Raw genomic sequence first — 18599 nt, 5'->3', positions numbered from 1 at the left:
GAAGTGCTGAGATTACAGGTACCCGGCCTCAAAATCCACAATGTAACATCCATTTTTGCCATATATGGTAACAGTCACAGATTCCAGGGATTAAGACATGGATAGCTTTTGGGGGGATATACATAGCCTACCACAGATAATTGCCAGTAAGAGTTTCTGTTAATACACAGGAGAGTTTCTTCATGGTCCCCAACCCTTCTTTCTTCACTCAGTTCTTTCTATTTCAAGGCCCCTTATATGAACAGAAGCTTAAAATATTTATTATTTTTTATTTTTTTAGAGACAGGATCTCACTCTGTTGCCCAGGCTGGAGGGCAATGGGGCAATCACTACTCATTGTAACCTCAACCCCCTGGGCTCAAGCAGTCCTCCTGCCTGAGCCTTCCAACTAGCTAGGACTACAGGCATGTGCCACCATACCTGGCTAATTTTTATTTTTTATTTTTGTAGAGAAAGGGTCTCTATGTTGCCCAGGCCAGTCTTGAATGCTTGGCCTCAAGCAATTCTCCCACCTCAGCTTCCTGTATTGGTGGGATTACAGGCATGAGCCATCACACCCAGTTTAAAATTACGTAAACTGCCAACTTGAATAATTTGTCTAGCAATGTCTAGCAGGCTACTAGAGACAAATACACGTCTAAAAGCGGTAGAATCAAGCATGAGGAAAAGAACACCAAAAGTCCATTGTTTTGGCTACTAAACACAGCAAGATTAATCGGAACAGCCTAAACAAGTGAAGCACTCTAAAACTAATTTGGTGAAATCATTCACTGCACATCTATGGTGTGCTGTTATCCTAAGACTTGTGAGAAGGATACAAAGAAGTTAGAAGACACCTCTGAGTCAAACTGTTTACTGTCTAATGATTCCTTTTGCACTAAAGAGTTAATAGGGAAAAAAATACAACAAAGTAGCCTAGATTTTCGATAATGCCCAACTTTGGAACAGATTATGCAAATCCATGCTAAGACCAACACAAAAGAAGCAGGTTGATCTCCTGCTGTAGTTACATAATTGCTATGGGCAGTGAGAAATTGGGGCCATCTCTCTGCAGATAAAAATATGATTGCATTCAATATGCAAAGTAGTGCATATATTGTGGCAAAAAAGAGAAAATGTCAATATTTCATAACTTTAAAAGTTAGAATGGTATATGATTTGGGCAGGATAAAAATATGGGCTTATGGCCGGGCGCAGTGGCTCATGCCTGTAATCCCAGCGCTTTCGGAGGCCAAGGCAGGCGGATCACCTGAGGTTGGGAGTTCGAGACCAGCCTGACCAACATGGAGAAACCCTGTCTCTACTAAAAATACAAAATTAGGCCAGGCGCTGTGGCTCACGCCTGTAATCCCAGCATTTTGGGAGGCCAAGGCAGGCAGGTCACGAGGTCAGGAGATGGAGACCATTCTGGCTAACACAGTGAAATCTGGTCTCTACTAAAAATACAAAAACAAAAATTAGCTGGGCATGGTGGCGGGCGCCTGTAGTCCCAGCTACTCGGGAGGCTGAGGCGGGAGAATGGCATGAACTTGGGAAGCGGAGCTTGCAGTGAGCCGAAATCGGGCCACTCCACTGCAGCCTGGGCGACAGAGCGAGACTCTGTCTCAAAACAAACAAACAAACAAACAAACAAAATTAGCAGGGTGTGAGGGCACATGCCTATAATCCCAACTACTTAGGAGGGTGAGGTAGGAGAATCACTTCACGCCGGGAGGAGGAGGTTGCTGTGATCCGACACTGCACCACTGCACTCCAGCCCGGGCAACAAGAGCGAAATTCCGTCTCAAAAAGAAATATATATATATATACACACACACATATATATACATGTATATGTATATATGTACATATGTATGTATATGTATATATGTATGTCTATATAGGCTTACATAGGCAAATATGAATTTATGTTGAGACTAGATTTTATCTCTTGGTACTAACATAACCCAAGGCATCATGTTGGCAAAAAGACAAACACCTTCACTTTGCTGTCCTTTAGATGAGAAAAGTAAACACCTTTCTCTTCTATGAAATAGAAAATTTAGGTCTCATGCCAGGACTACTAGGAAGTTGAATTGTTCTGGAAAGTGTATCACATAAAGAGAAATTAATACAAAATATATAAACTTTTATTACATAACTCGACAAATGTATTTAGTGCCTGTACTGTGTGCAAGGCCTCCAGGGAGTGAAGACATGAAAAAGAAATGGTACCAGTCTCCAGGGAACTAGTTTCTAGTTTCCTAGGAATGGTAATTAGAATATAAATCAGAAAAGGCTATGTCATAGATACATACACAGTTCTCTGAGGGTCTAGGGTTGCTGACATCGGCAAAGGCTTTAGGTAGGACACAGCGTCTGAAGTGTGACTTGAACGATATGTAGGTCAAAGGACCTTTGGAGATGCAGTGGGAGGATGGGCCAGGTAGAAGAATCTGGCACAGAGCTTGGAGAACAGCTTGGAGCACATTTGAGGAAAAGTGAATAATCCATTCTTACTGAGATCTGGGTTTATATAGCTTTAGGACATTTGAAGTATCTTTGTATAGGAAAAAGTCTAGGAGAAAATTCGAGGCAACTAAGTATTTATTTATTTATTTATTATTTTTTGGAGACTGGGTCTCCCTCTGTCACCCAGGCTGGAGTGCAGTGGCTTGATCACAGTTCACTGCAGCCTCGACATCCCAGGCTCCAGTGATCCTCCCACCTCAGACTCCTGAGTAGCTGGGGCTATAAGCACACACCACCACGCTTGGCTCGTTGTTTGTATTTTTTGTAGAGACAGGGTTTTGCCATGTTGCCCAGGCTGGTCTTGAACTCCTGGGCTCAAGTGATCTGCCTATCTCAGCCTCCCAAAGTGGTGGGCTTACAGGCGTGTGCCACCGCACCCAGCTGTCCCCCATTTATATATATATGTGTGTGTGTATGTATATAAATATATATATATATATATATATATATACATTTTTTTTTGAGACAGAGTCTCGCACTCTAGCCCAGGCTGGAGTGCAGTGGCGCGATCTCGGCTCACTGCAAGCTCCGCCTCCCGGGTTCACGCCATTCTCCTGCCTCAGCCTCCCGGATAGCTGGGACTACAGGTGCCCGCCACCACATCTGGCTAATTTTTTGTATTTTTTTTTTAGTAGAAACGGGGTTTCACCATGTTAGCCAGGATGGTCTCGATCTTCTGACCTTGTGATCCGCCCGCCTTGGCCTCCCAAAGAGCTGGGATTACAGGCATGAGCCACCATGCGCAGCCAAGCTGTCCCCCATTTTAGATGCCAATCACAACTCCCAGGTTCTGACCTGTACTTCTGACCCACCAGCTATAAAGTGGGGTTCCCATGACTCTCTTCTTGGGTTCAATTAGTTTGCTAGAGTGGCTCAAAGACTCAGGGAAATGCTTTTTACTTATGTTTACCCATTTATCGCCTAAAGAATATTACAAAGGATACAGATGGATGAACAGTCGGATGGAGGAGATGCATAGGGCGAGGTATGGAAGAAGGGGTGTAGGACTTCCATGCCGCCTCTGGGAGCACCTCCCTCCAGGAACCTCCACGTGTTCAGTTATCTGGAAGCTCTCCAAATCCTGTCCCTTTGGGTTTTTATGGGGGCTTCATTATGTAGGCATGACTGATTAGATCATTGGTCTTTGCTGATTAGCTCAACCTTCAGCCTGTCTCCCCTCCCTGGAGGTCTATGGTTGGTGGGGGGGTAAAATTTCTAACCCTCCAATCACATGGTTGGTTCCCCTGGCAACCAGCCCCAGTTCTGAGGCTATTCAGGAGTGTACCAAAAGTTACCTCATTAGAAAAAGATGCACCAATCACAGGAATTTCCAAGGAACTTTAGGAGCTCTGTATCATATACACCTGTCACTCAGGAAAATTACACAAGTCTTGGGAGTTCTGAGTCAGGAACCAAGGTCACAGACCAAATATTAGAACAAAAGATCCTCCTAGCACCACTATTGCTCAGGAAATTAGAAGGGTTTTAGGAGCGCTACATCAGGAACTGCAAATGAAGATCAAAATATATACCTTACAATGTCACAGAGAGACCCAGGAGATTGTTTACATATGGAAGGATTGATTAAATGAGTCATCATATCAAGGATAACAGGAATCAAGTTTCTCACTGGTAGAAATGGAGTTACATATATGGAAAGTGAAAAAACTAGAACTATTTGGTGTTGGATTAGAAAGGTATTAGTGTAAATTCGTAATTTTAAATATACATAGATGGATGTAGAAATAAATATAAATGTAAATGTCCGTATATGTAAAAGTTTATATATATAAATGCTCACATATACATACACACAAACATATATTTCATATATTCCCTAGCTCTGTCCACAAAAAGGGCCTGAGAACAGTGACACCTACCTGGGCAATGCGTACACATAATGCCCAGATCTTGGTTTCTCTTTTCTTTCTTTTCTTTTTTCTTTCTTTTTTTTTTGAAATGAGGTCTCACTATGTTGCTCAGGCTAGTCTCAAACTCCTGGACTGAAGAATCCTCTGCCTCTGTTTCCCAAGTAGCTGGGATTACCGGAACACACGACCATGCCCAGCTTAGCTCTTGGTTTCTTTTTATTTATTTATTTATACTTTTTTTGAGACAGAGTTTTGCTCTTGTCACCCAGGCTGGAGTGCAATGGCGTAATCTTGGCTCACTGAAACCTCTGCCTCCTGGGTTCAAGCGATTCTCCTGCCTCAGTCTCCCGAGTAGCTGGGATTACAGGCATTCGCCACCATGCCCGGCTAATTTTGTATTTTTAGTAGAGACGGGGTTTCTCTATGTTGGTCAGGCTGGTCTCGAACTCCCAACCTCAGGTGATCTGCCCGCGTCAGCCTCCTAAAGTGCTGGGATTACAGGTGTGAGCCACCGCGCCCGGCCAGCTCTTGGTTTCTAAATACCATTCTCCACCAAAAGGAACTAGGGCCCCTTGGAGAATGGCTGATTCCCGGGCTGAGGCAGATGCTGGGCATGGTGGCTCATAGCAGAGGCTGAGACAGAGGATTGCTTGAACCCAGGAATTTCAGACTAGATGACAGGCCATGTAATTTTATAGAATGTCTTTCAGTTTAGGTTTGTCTGAGGTTTCATCATGATTATCACTGTGGTGAGCAATGATCGTGCCACTATACTCCAGCCTGGGCAACAGAGCAAGACCCAGTATCTAAAAAAAAGATTTTTTTTAAAAACTGGAAGTTTGATGAGGAATGGAATATTTACATAGCTTCAAGGTATTCCTCACAAAATACTTAAGTACAAAGAGAAAAAGAGTAACTTTATAGTGGAAAAGTCTGGAAGACACCATCTTATTCAAGTGATCAAAATCAGCCGCATCAGTGATGAGACAAATTGACAGAATGCTATTGGAAGAACACAGCGTCACTTTTCTGATTGTTCTGCCAAAGGTGCATGAATCTAATCATGATAAAACCTCAGACAAGCCTACATGGAAAGACATTCCATAAAAATAAATGTCCTGTAATCTAGAAAAGTATCAAAGTCATAGAAGTAAAAGAGTCTAAGGAACCATTCAAGATTGAAGAAGACTGAAGACCTATAATAACTAAATACAACCATCATTTCTGAACATTGCTGATTGTGATGATTGTGCTGGAGGAATCTGCTTATTAGTAAGAAATACTAAAGTATTTGGGCATGATGGGGCATTTTCGCAGTTTAAGCTTTGCAAGAAGTCTCCGAGTCAGAGTTTAGTGTCCAGGATGTTTGCTAGGGAGTGTCTTTGGGATCGACCCCTGTGCCAGGGCAGAGGCGGAAGCAGCCTTAGACAGAAGGAAAAGTAAACTGTACGTAAGGAAGGCCCAGCAGCCTCAGCTGACCTCATGAGGAGCTCTGGAGCTACAGCGACCCTTGGGCATTGTCTCAAACCAGCCTGAAAGGGCTAGACTTTCAAATTATACCTTGATCAGCCGCTGGATGCAGACTGTTCCCAAAAGGGCGCGAGCTTGGGTGAGGTTGCTTTCTGCAGCTGTAGGGGTCGATGACTGATTGCTGTCTGCTGACAGTACTCCAAGTAGAAGGGACAAGAAGTCCTTCCATAAAGGGAAGCTCAGTGGCTTCATCTCCGTGTTCGTTCTTGTGCTGCTTTCACATCCACTTCTTCATATATGTTTGAGTAGTAACTCCTGCAAGATTTCTGATAGGCCTCTCTCCCTGGGGAAACTTAGAAAAGGAAGCCTTGTAGGACAAACTATAGCTGCCTCTGCTATAGCTGGTCCTGGGGCCACAATCAAAACGTACAGGCTTTCAAGGCCGGGCGCGGTGGCTCATGCCTGTAATCCCAGCACTGTGGGAGGCCCAGGCGAGCGGATCACTTGAGGTCAGGAATTTGAGAACATCCTGGCTAACATGGTGAAACCCTGTCTCTACTAAAAATACAAAAATTAGCCAGGCATGGTGGTGCACGCCTATAATCCCAGCTACTCAGGAGGCTGAGGCAGGAGAATCACTTAAACCCGGGAGGCAGAGGTGGCAGTGAGCCGAGATCACAGCACTACACTCCAGCCTGGGCTAAGAAAGAAAACTTACAGGCTTTCTAAATTCCTCTCATCCTCAGCTACCACCGCGTTCAGCCTTGGTAACTTACCTGGGGAGGCGATTTAGATTCCCATCTCAGAGAGATCTGAGTTCCTGGTCACCAGGCCTTTCTAAGGACAGAGTTGCTGTATTATCCATTTACCTTCACAACAAGGCAAGGGAATAACAACAATAGGCATTCAAGCAGATCCTCAGAGCACTGAAACATTTTTCCTTCCCCTTATTGTATAACAGAAGGAGACCTAACCCCTTCTGATGACCAGGGTCAATACCCCCGCCAAGATTGTTGGTCTACTTCTAGCCTGCTTGTCTCTGGATTCTAGGAGTCTTCAATGCCCAGATGGCAGCTTTTGCTAGTAATTCAGAGACTTTGGCTGTGTCCCCTGGTGGAAATATTCCCCTTTTATTTATTTATTTATTTATTTATTTATTTATTTATTTTTGAGACAGAGTCTTGCTCTGTCACCCAGGCTGTAGTGCAGTGGCGCAATCTTGGCTCACTGCAACCTCCACCTCTTGGATTCAAGCCATTCTCCTGCCTCAGCCTCCCGAATAGCTGGAATTACAGGCATGTGCCACCATGCCCAGCTAATTTTTGTATTTTTAGTACAAACGGGGTTTCGCCATATTGGCCAGGATAGTCTCGAACTCCTGGCCTCAAGTGATCCACCTGTCTGGGCCTCCCAAAGCGCTAGGACTACAAGCATGAGCCACGGCGCCCAGCCTCCTTCTTCTTCTTGACAAAGTGTCATTCTGTTTCCCAGGCTGGAGTGCAGTGGCACGAGCATAGATCACTGCAGCCTGCAACTCCTGGGCTCAAATGATTCTCCTGCCTCAGCCTCCCAAGTAGCTAGGACTATAGGTATGTGCCACGGCACCCAACTAAGTTTTTTTAGTTTCTTATAGTGACATAGTCTCCCTACAGTCTGGAACTTCTAACCTCAAGTGATCCTCCTGCCTTAGCCTCCCAGAGTGCTGGGATTACAGGTGTGAATGACCATGCCAGGAAATTTTTTTTTTTGTTTGAGTCTCACTCTGTCGCCCAGGCTGGAGTGCAGTGGCACAATCCCAGCTCACTGCAACCTCCACCTCCCAGGTTCAAGCAATTCTCCTGCCTGAGCTTCCTGAGTAGCTAGGATTACAGGCGCCCACCACTACACCCAGCTAGTTTTCTTGTATTTTTAGTAGAGACTGGGTTTCACCATGTTGGCCAGGCTGGTCTTGAACTCTTGACCTCGTGATTCACCCACCTTGGCCTCCCAAAGTGCTGGGATTACAGTGAACCACTGTGCCCAGCAATTTTTTTTTTCTTTTTTTGAGACAGAGTCTTGCTTTGTCACCTAGGATGGAGTGCAGTCGCATAATCTTGGTTCACTGTGACCTCTGCCTCCCGGGTTCAAATGATTCTCCTGCCTCAGCATCCTAAGTAGCTGGGATTATAGGCATGCGCCATGACACACAGCTAATTTGTGTATTTTTAGTAGAGACAGGGTTTCACCACGTTGGCCAGGCTGGTCTCGAATTCCTGACCTCAACTGATCTACCCGCCTTGACCTCCCAGAGTGCTAGAATTATAGGTATGAGCCACCTTGCCCAGCCCAGGCAAATTTTTAAAGTTATTTTCTTTTCTTTTCTTTTTTTTTCTTTTTTTGAGATGGAGTTTCGCTCTTGTTGCCCAGGCTGGAGCGCAATGGCATGATCTCGGCTCACTGCAACCTCTGCCTCCCGGGTTCAAGCAATTCTCCTGCCTCAGCCTCCCGAGTAGCTGGGACTACAGGCACATGCCACCACGCCCAGCTAATTTTTGTATTTTTAGTAGAGACGGGGTTTCACCATGTTGGCCAGGATGGTCTCGATCTCCTGACCTCGTAATCCACCCGCCTCGGACTCCCAAAGTGCTGAGATTACAGGCGTGAGCCACTGCGCCCAGCCTAAAGTTATTTTCTTAGTGGTGGCGCAATCTCGGCTCACTGCAACCCCCACCTCCCGAGTTCAAGTGATTTTTGCACCTCAGCCTCCCAGGTAGCTGGGATTACAGGCGCCCACCACAGCTGGCTAATTTTTGTATTTTTAGTAGAGACAGGGTTTCACCATGTTGGCCAGGCTGGTCTTGAACTCCTGACCTCAGGTGATCCACCCGCCTCAGCCTCCTAAAGTGCTGGGATTACAGGCATAAGCAAACGCACCTGGCCTTTTTTTTCCCCCTCTCTCTTTTTTTTGAGGCAGAGTCTCATTCTATTGCCCAGGCTGGAATGTAGTGGTGTGATCTCAGCTCACTGCAACCTCTGCCTCCAGGTTCAAGAGATTCTCCTGCCTCGGCCTCCCAAGAAGCTGGGATTACAGGGGTGCGCCACCATGCCTGGTTAATGTTTTTTTTTAATGTTTTCTTTTTTTTTTTTTTGAGACGGAGTCTCCCTCTGCCGCCCAGGCTGAAGTGCAGTCGCGCGATCTTGGCTCACTGCAAGCTCCGCCTCCCGGGTTCACGCCATTCTCCTGCCTCAGCCGCCGGAGCAGCTGGGACTACAGGCGCCCGCCACCACGCCTGGCTAATTTTTTGTATTTTTAGTAGAGACGGGGTTTCACCGTGTTAGTCAGGATGGTCTTGATCTCCTGACCTCGTGATCTGCCCGCCTTGGCCTCCCAAAGTGCTGGGATTACAGGAATGAGCCACCGCGCCTCACCTTTTTTTTTTTTTTTTTTTTAAGACGGAGTCTCACTCTGTCCCCCAGGCTGGAGTGAAGTGGCACCACCTCGGCTCACTGCAGCCTCCACCTCCCAGGTTCAAGCGATTCTCCTGCCTCAGCCTCCAGAGTAGCTGAGACTACAGGTGGGCCCCACCACGCCCGGCTAATTTTTTTGTTTTTGGTAGAGACAGGGTTTCACCATGTTGGCCAGGCTGGTCTTGAGCACCTGACCTCAAGTGGTCCACCCGCCCTCAGCCTCCCAAAGTGCTGGGATTATAGGTGTGAGCCACCGCGCCCAGCCTCCATTTTTAACATTATAACCATTTAAGTGGGTATGAAGTGGTATCTCATCGTAGGTTTGATTTACATTTCCTGAATGACCAATCATGGTGATCATCTTTTCATGTGCTTATTTTCCATTTCTATATCTTCTTTGGAGAAATGTCTATCAAATCCTTTGCCTATTGTAAAAATGAGTTATTTATTTTATTATTATTGAGTGAAGAGTTTTTTTATATATTCTGGCTAGTAGACTCTTATCAGATATATTATTTGCAAATATTTTCTCCCACATTTTGGGTTGTTTTTTAACTTTCCTTTTTTAAGGTTTCCTTTTTATTTTAGTTTCCCTCTTTTTATTTTATTTATGTATTTATTTTATTTTATTTTTGAGGCAGAGTCTGGCTCTGTCGTCTAGGCTGGAATGCAGGGGTGTGAACACAGCTCACTTCAACCTCCACCTCCTGGGCTTAAGCCAGCCTCCCACCTCAGCCTTGTGAATAGCTGGGACTACAGGTGCATGCCACCATGCCTGGCTAATTTTCTTATTTTCTGTAGAGACAGGGTTTCACCATGTTGCCCAGGCTGGTTTTGAACTCCTGAGCTCAGGTAATCTGCCTGTCTTGGCCTCCTAAAGTGCTGGGATTACAGGCGTGAGCCACCATGCCTGACCTATATTTATGTATTGAGATGGGATCTCGCCCTGTTGCCAGGCTGGAGTGCAGTGCTGCAATTACAGCTTACTGCAGCCCAGACTTCCCAGCTCAAGTGATCCTCCTGCTTTCACCTCCCCTGTAGCTGGGACCACAAGGGCGTGCCACCGTACCTGGCTAATTTTGTTTTGTTTTTTTTTTAAGAGATTGGGTCTCTCTGTGTTGCCCAGGGTTGTCTCAAGCTCTTGGGCTCAAGCTATCCTCCTGCCTCAGCCTCCCAAAGTATTGGCACTACAGGCGTGAGCCACTGTACCTGGCCTCGTTTTCACTTTCTTGATGGGGTCTTCTGAAGCACAAAAGTTTTTCATTTATATGAAGTCCAAGTTACCTATTTTTCTTTGGTTGCCTGTGCTGTTGGTGTCATGTCTAAGAACCCACTGCCTAATTTAAGTTTTCTTCTAGGAGTTTTGTAGTACTAGCTCTTGCATTGACCCATTTTGTGTTAAATTTGAGTGTACTATATGAGATAAGGTCCAATTTCATTTTTTTGCGTGTGGCTATTCTTTTCTCATATAGTTGTTTTGGCATTTTAAGAAACTTTTCAATAGCTGGGCACAGTGGTTCACGCCTGTAATCCTAGCACTTTGGAAGGCTGAGACAGGCAGATCGCAACTTCAGGAGTTTGAGACCAGCCTGGCCAATATGGTGAAACTCCGTCTCTACTGAAAATACAAAAATTAGCCGGGCATGGTGGCACACGCCTGTAGTCCCAGCTACTCGGGAGGCTGAGGAAGGAGAATCTCTTGAATCCAGAAGGCAGAGGTTGCAGTGAGCCGAGATCACGCCACTGCACTCCAGCTTGGGTGACAGAGGGAGACTCCATTTAAAAAAAAAAAAATTCAATAGCTTTAGGGGTACAGTTGTTTTTTGGTTATATGGATGAATTGTATGGTGGTGAAGTTTGGGCTTTTAGTGTACCTATCACACTAGTAACATACATTGTCCCCAGTGGGTGATCTTTTATCCCTCACCCCTCTACCACCCTCCCTGTTTTGGCACTCTTGTTGAAAATCCGTTGCCCATTGCTATGACTTGAATGTGTCTTCTCCAAAATTCAGGTGTTGCCAGTGTGATAGCATTAAGAGGTGGGGACTGTAAGAGGTGATTGAGGCTATGAGGGGTCCTTTCTCGTGAATGGGGTTAAGGCCCTTATGAAAAATGTTTCATGCAGTGTTCAGTCTCTTGCCTTCCACTTTCTGTCATGTGAAGACATAGCATTCCTCCTCTCCAGAGGATGCAGCCCTCACCAAACAGCCAAACCTCCCAGCACCTTGAGCTCGGACTTCTCAACCTCCAGAACTACAAGAAAAAAGTTTCTGTTCTTTATAAATTACCCAGTCTCAAGTATTTTGTTATAGCACACAAGCAAATTAAGACACCCATAGATATACATGTTTATTTCTAGACTCTCAATTCTACTTTATTGGTCTGTATGTCTATCCTTTTGCTAGTACCACACTTTTCATTACCATAGTTTTGTAGTAAGTTTTGAAACTGGAAATTGAGTGGTATACCTTTGTCCTTTTTCTTTTTTTTTTTTTTTTTTTTTGAGATGGAGTCCCACTGGAGTCCCACTCTGTCACCCAGTCTGGGGTGCAGTGGTACAATCTCGGCTCACTGCAACGTCTGCCTGCTGGGTTCAAGCGATTCTCCTGCCTCAGCCTCCTGAGTAGCTAGGACTACAGGCAAGAGCCACCACACCTGGCTAATTTTTGTATTTTTAGTAGAGACAGGGTTTTACCATATTGGCCAGGCTGGTCTCAAACTCCTGGCCTCAAATGATCTGCCCACCCCAGCCTCCCAAAGTGGTGGGATTACAGGCGTGATCCGCCACTCCTGGCTGCATATAGCCCTTAATAGGGAAGAACGACTCAATTCTGTAGGCTCAGAGGGTCAAGAGGAATCTGGGAATTCAAGATTTTGGGGGGCATCAACCCAGATGTCCCTGTCCCATGTGTCAGAGTCTCACTCTTTCCCAACCAGAGCCCTGACCTAATTTGGTTGGTGGTTTAATCTTCTTTGGAGTTTGGCTACGCTGATGATTTTGTCTGGGTCTTGTCCTCAGCATTCTCTGCCTTCCCACCTTGGGTCACGAAAGTCTCTTTGCATGCTACCAGAGACCCTCTGGCGAAAGCTTTCATTTGGCTCTCAGTTGCCTGGTGTTTACTCTCTCGGCCTTTTGGTTTCTTTTCCTAGAGCTTCAACAGAGGTAAGCAATAACCATATAATCCCATTATCCTTAGAATTACTATTTCTGCCATATATTACTTGAGCTAATACATTCTCTTCCATTGGTATACAATCCCAGTTCACCACTGGTGAAAGTTTTAATACCTGGCTGCCACCTTGTGCCAGGGGTTATCTGGGTTCCATCTATTACCAGTAACGGGGTCCTCCCTACCAGCTAGGTGGATGAATGACCCAGTTCCAAAACTCCATCTTATCTGTGCTTTCTCAGACCTCTCCTGGCTCTGACTGTGGTAGTTTGGGTTTTCCAGGAAGCAGATCCCGAGACGGACTTCAGTATACAGGATATTTATTAGGGAGGGCCCCTGGGATCAACATCTGTGAATGGGAGGGAAAGGAAATAAGATTGGGCAGAGGATGAAGTCGATCTGAGATGCAGGCTGATAGCCTCAGTTAACCCCACACAGGAATCTCTCCAGAGGAAATGTATCATCAGAGTTTTTCTGACAGGACAAAATAGCTAGGCCTTTTGTATTAGTCTGTTTTCACACTGCTATAAAGAAATACCTGAGACTGGGTAATGTATAAAGAAAAGAGGTTTAACTGACTCAACAGTTCCGCATGGCTGGGGAGGCCTCAGTAGATTTACAATCATGGCGGAAGAGAAAGCAAGCACATCTTAGGTGGCAGCAGGTGAGACAGAGAGAGAGTGTGTGTGAAGGAGGAACTGTCAAACACTTACAAAACCATCAGATCGCCAGGCGCGGTGGCTCACGCAGATCACGAGGTCAGGAGTTCGAGACCACCCTGACCAACATGGTGAAACCCCATCTCTACTAAAAATATAATAATTAGCAGGGTGTGGTGGCGCGTGCCTGTAATCCCAGCTACTCAGGAGGCTGAGGCAGGAGAATTGCTTGAACTCAGGAGGCAGAGGTTGCAGTGAGCTGAGATTGCACCATTGCACTCCAGGCTGGGCAACAAGAGCGAAACCCCATCTCAAAAAAAACCACAAAAAACAAAAAAAAACCATCAGATCTCGTGAGAACTCATTCACTATCACGACAACAGCATGGGGGAACCCGCCTCCACCATCCAATCACCTCCCACCAGGTCCCTCCCTCGACACATGGTGATTATGGAGATTACAATTTGAGATGAGATTTGGGTGGGGACACAGAGCCAAGCCATATCACCTTTCGACTTCTGCCTTGATCAGTCATCAGATTTGGGCAACCCAGAAAAGGCACATCTTCTTGGGCAAGGTAGCTCTCTGCACATGAGGCAAACCTGGAAGGAAGTGGTAGCTGACAGCTGTGTGCTGAGCACAGTCCCCACAGCAGGGCAGCAAGTCTTTCCTTGGAGGCGGATCTGGTCAAAGCATCTCAACATCCACCACAGGTATCATGTCAGCAATTGACTCTCAAATTGTTCAGGTAAAAATTCATTATGCTATGTGCGCAACTTTTCTGTTAGTTTGAAAAACTTTAAAAATAAAATGCTTTTAAAACAAATGGACAGACTTACACAAATTAAATGTGACTGAAAAAATGTCAAGAGCCTCCCGTTACTGATGCAAAGAAAGGAGCGTGATGTTGAAGAGATGAAAATTCACTTGAATGAGTAAAATATGGATGGCCAGAATAATTAGTGAGAGATAAGAGTGAAACAGTAAATTGAAGTTTCATCTTTGCTGATGCAATATAATTCCAAGACTTCAGAATAGGGCAAGAATGCAGAATGCTTATTGCCTCACATTTACACTGGCCTTTAATTTCACCTCACCTCTTCTGAGTAGGTGAAGTCTCTTCTACACTACCTTTAGTAGTTCCTGTTTCCTATCTCCCACTTCCTTTTGTTCCTTTCCTCCCCATGACCATCATGAAAATTGGTCTGTGGAGATGTGAGTCTTTCCTAAGCGTCTCATACTGGGATGAAGATTATTTTTAGGATTAATCTGAGTCACAGAGGGAGGAGGGAAAGAACCATTTTAATCTTTTCCTTTTCACTCCTTCATAACCTGCTGTACAGCTAAATCATTTTACAAATACGTCTTTCCTCCTTTTCCCTAGGAATGCTTTGCCTTTTATCTTTCCTGTGGAAGCAGTATCCATAAGCCTTCATCAGAAGCTTCTAAAAGTGGAAGGAATTTTTCTTTGTTAGAATGGACCACGGGCTAAATTAAAGGAGATTGCTATAAGCTGCTTTCATGTAAGTAGATCCATTTATTATTATAGCGGTTGTTGGGATCTGAGGGGTTATATAGTTGCCCCTGTTTCCCTTTCTCACTGGCCCCCTCAGCTATACCCATGTCTTAGTCTGTTTTGTGCTTTTTATAACAGAATACCTGAGATTGAATAATTTATAAAGGAAAAAAAATTATTTGGCTCACAGTTGTGGAGGCTGGGAAGTCTAAGAGGGGACGGTATCTAATGAGGTCCTTCTTGCTGCATCATCTCATGGTAGAACGCCGAAGGGCAAGAGCGATCTCAAGAGGGCAAGAACGATCTCCAGAGGGCAAGACATTGAACTCGAAGCTTCCAGCTTTATTATAATCAGCATTATTCAATTCATGAGAGTGGAGCCCCCGTGACCTAAACACCTCCAATTAGGCCCCACCTCCCAACACTGCTGCATTGGGGATTAAGTTGCCAACATACGCTTTTTGGGGAACACGTTCAAACCATAGCAACCCCACTCTGGATTTTCCCTTCTGTCGCTCCAAGGCTGAGCGTGGAAGGCACTCCTGCTTTCTGTGGAGAGATGCAGGCAGAGACTGTGTTTGACCTTCTTCCTTTGCAGCAACATGCTTGAGCATGCCTCATGTTTCCCTGTTGGACCACATTTCTTTGAGGAGTAAATAAGCATGTGAATGCTACACTTTAAAAAATATCTCTACCAATTTACACATTAAACACTGAGGAAACAAAGAAGAACAAACAAACCCCCCCCAAATAAGTTACCCCAAAAGATGGGAGAAAGTTCTGTCTTGGATAAAATAGGCACTCAGAGGCTATCTGTTGAATGACTTGAATGAATGAAGACAGATCTGGGCCAGGTGCGGTGGCTCATGCCTGTAATCCGAGCACTTCGGGAGGCTGAGGAGGGCAGATCACCTGAGGTTAGGAGTTCAAGACTATCCTGACCAACATGGCAAAACCCCGTCGCTAGTAAAAAAGTACAAAACTTAGCCAGGCATGGTGGTGGGTGCCTGTAATCCCAGCCACTCAGGAGGCTGAGGCAGGAGAACTGCTTGAACTTGGGAGGTGGAGGTTGCAGTGAGTGGAGATCACACCACTGCACTCCAGCCTGGGCAACAAGAATGACACTCCATCTCAAAAAAAAAAAAAAAAAGAGAGATCTGGCTTAACTTAGGTGAATGATAGTTTAAACAGGCAAGCTTCTGGCTGAAGATACTAACAACACCCCTTATTTAGAGTAGGTTAGCATTTTAGGAGTGCTTCCACACACATTATCTCATGTATTCCTTGGACAGACCCCGCCCTGCAAGGGAGGGGAGGCAGGTGCTATTTATACCATTTTAAAGTTGAGATTAAATGACTTGCCTGGAATCAAACAACTAAGTGGCAGAACTGGGGCTTACACCTAGGTCTGCTGACTACCGTTGGTGCCAAGACATCAGAGAGATTCTTCTGGTTTCAGAATGGAGCCCCCAAGGATTACTGCTGGGGGACTTATCTTACTTAAAACTGACATAGACTGTGTGGAAGCAGGCCCATGTAGGAAACATCACACGGCTGAAATGGCCTTAAGCTCTCCAGAGTAGTAACTACCAAGCAGATGGATCTAAATTGGAAAGATAAGCTTCACACAGCTTATGTGAGTGGACAAAAATATGGCAAATGAGTTTCATTCTGTACTGAATTGGAATAATGCATTTAGTATTGTTAGTCTAAAGTCACTTAAAAGAAGATGAGTTTGGAGCTGTGTTTTATTCTAAGAAAGAGACCTATGAGTTATTGTTGACTGTTTCCTAAAGTCATATAACGATATGCTAGGCCTGTTTGCTAAGAACATGGAAAACAGAACTGAAAGCATTATTTTGTCTTACATTTGACAAAATGGTAATGAAGTTATACCTGGAATCGTGCATTTAGTTCTCCCTGGAAACCGTAAAAAAGAGTCTAGTATTTAATAGATATACCAGGTCATAGAAAGAGGTAACTAAAATGACCAAATAGATTTCCTAAGAAGAAAGTTGCTTTAAAAGTAGAATTAAATAAGGGGAAATTTGAAGGAAACCCCTATTCACCTTTCGTTTTCAACTAACTTTTTTTTTGAGAAACCACTCCATTCAGACACTGTGCTCAACACTAGAGTTTACAATGTCTAAAACGCAGAAGTTTACAATCATTGTGTGAGAATATCAGCCGGGATGAATCATGAGCCCAACTCAGCACAGCTATTCTTGTGTGCTTAATGGATTGGCAGCTGGTTTAGGGTACAATCTCTTGAACTTGGTTGGTATGTGTTGGTTGCCAGGGGCCAATCAACCCTGGTAAACCTGCAATCAAGTTCTTCAAGGAGCAAATCTGAAGAACTGGACCCTTCATATCAGCCAGAGCATAAACTGGAGTTATGACTTATTAATAGCGTCATTAACATTTAGTTGTTTACCTGGGTCTAACAAATACCATCCTTCTCTGTGGTCTCAGCACTTCTAAGCTAGGAAGGTACAGACAGTCCCTGCTTGCGACTGAGTTATGTTCCTAAAAGTTGATTTCTAACTTGGTTGTTTGAAACTGAAAATGTATTTCCCCAGATAATCAATGTTAGAAATATTGGTTCTGTTCTCAGGCCAACTCTTAGAAGGCCATTTAGCCCATATGCAGCTTGACTTTGAGACTATAGAACTGTGACCTAGGACATTGTTTCTATGGGAAAATGTGCCCCAGAAGGAACAAGGTCTTCCTTCCTACCCCACCTCCTACCTCCCTGTGTAATGAAGCCTGTGTGTTTACCACAGGAAGTGCTGCTCCCAAGTGTGGGCGGCTGGGCTTTGAGGTAGCCTTGGACACTTATCCCCAAGGGCAGAGATATTCTCACTTCTCCTGCCCCAGCTCTGGCAGGGAGGGGAGTGGGAGCAGGTGGGGAGTCTGTCCCTGACCCACCTTCTTCAGGGCTATCTTCTGGGGGGTGGGGTTCTAGGAAGACTGGCTACATAATTTCTGGGGCCCTTTTGTTCAAAAGGCAGAAAAAATAAAAATGCTGCTAAGCTAGTAGAGAAGAAAACTTTTTTCCTTTCTTCTGCTCTCTCTCTCTTGACTTGTTAGTGTTTTAAATACGTGATTTAATGTTATTCTACGTAAGAAAAAAGAAAAATTTAAATTATTAGCATGAAGTTTATAATTCATTTTTATACTGTGCAAAGCCAGTTTTAAATTCAAATATAAGATCATTTAACTCCTGAGGCAGGAGGATTTGCTTGAGCCCAGGAGGCCAAGGCTGCAGTGAGCTGTGTTTGCACCAATGTACTCCAGCCTGGGCAACAAACCTAGAGCTCTATCTCAAAAAAAAATTAACTCCTTTGTGGACTCACCAAAATGACATAATTTCTATTTTTTAGCTCTTACCTATATATATAGTTGGTTATTACCAGAACAGTAGAAAAACTACACAAAACTACCTCAACTGTTATTTCACCTCTTTTTTTTTTTTTTTTTTTTTTTTGGAGACGGAGTTTTACTCCATCGCCCAGGCTGGAGTGCAATGGTGTGATCTTGGCTCACTGCAACCTCCACCTCCCAGGTTTAAGTGATTCTCCTGCCTCAGCCTCCCAAGGAGCTGGGATTACAGGCGCCTGCCACCACGCCCGGCTAATTTTTGTATTTTTAGTAGAGATGGGGTTCCACCATGTTGGGCAAGCTGGTCTCGAACTCCTGACCTCAGGTGATCCACCCACCTCAGCCTCCCAAAGTGCCGGGATTACAGGTGTGAGCCACTGTGCCCAGCCCTTATTTCACTTCTTGATGCACGCACATTGTACTAACACTCCACCTTTGACTTACTGAGGAGGAAGAAAGTACTGAAAGGCAAAGGAAATGTCCTCAGCACAAGCAGTCAGCTAACACAGGGAAGTGACACAAGAAAGAAAAGATATGATAGGGTATCGTGGTCTTCTATGTCTTAGAATGCC

General features: G+C 44.8%; 1 long non-coding RNA gene across 1 annotated transcript; it reads right to left on the bottom strand.

Moving 5' to 3' along the window:
- Positions 1 to 279: 279 nt before the first annotated feature.
- On the bottom strand, positions 280 to 18378 carry LOC115835457. Its single transcript, XR_004030432.1, has 2 exons — positions 18348 to 18378; positions 280 to 357 (listed from the first exon to the last, which is right to left on the bottom strand). It is a non-coding gene; the product is annotated as an uncharacterized LOC115835457 (long non-coding RNA).
- Between the last annotated feature and the right edge of the window lie 221 nt (positions 18379 to 18599).

The sequence above is a fragment of the Nomascus leucogenys genome, chromosome 6 (assembly GCF_006542625.1).
Source record: "Nomascus leucogenys isolate Asia chromosome 6, Asia_NLE_v1, whole genome shotgun sequence".
In the NCBI taxonomy this organism is placed as follows: domain Eukaryota; kingdom Metazoa; phylum Chordata; class Mammalia; order Primates; family Hylobatidae; genus Nomascus; species Nomascus leucogenys.
The sequence above is the reverse complement of the archived record's forward strand: the minus strand, read 5'-3'. Positions and strand labels throughout refer to the sequence as shown.